The sequence below is a fragment of the Antrostomus carolinensis genome, unplaced genomic scaffold (assembly GCF_000700745.2).
Source record: "Antrostomus carolinensis isolate BGI_N321 unplaced genomic scaffold, ASM70074v2 scaffold38231, whole genome shotgun sequence".
NCBI lineage: Eukaryota > Metazoa > Chordata > Aves > Caprimulgiformes > Caprimulgidae > Antrostomus > Antrostomus carolinensis.
The window spans coordinates 1-353 of NW_010296923.1; positions in this window are offsets into that span (position 1 = coordinate 1).

The window sequence follows — 353 nt, forward strand, 5'->3', positions numbered from 1 at the left end:
TCTAACCCCCGGGAGGGACCCGCCCCGGGGCGGCTGGGCTCGGCGCGGGGGAAGGGGACCGGGTCCTGTCCCGAGAACGCGCGGTCTTGCGGTGGCGAGGCCCTGGGGGCGGGGGGGGACACACACAGGCCCATTGGGAGCGACCTTGGGGCCACTTGGGGCCCGGGCGAATGTCAGATCGTGCCCGGGCAAAGCTGGAGGGAGGCGGCATCAGCAGGGAGCTGGGGTAGCCCCTGCCCGCTGGGGAACTGGTTTAACTGGCACAAAGAGCTCTCTCCTGGGAGAACAGGACAGTGTAACTGGGTTGGAAACCCTGGAAAGGCAGAGAGGGTCTGGATGGTTGTGTGTACCCT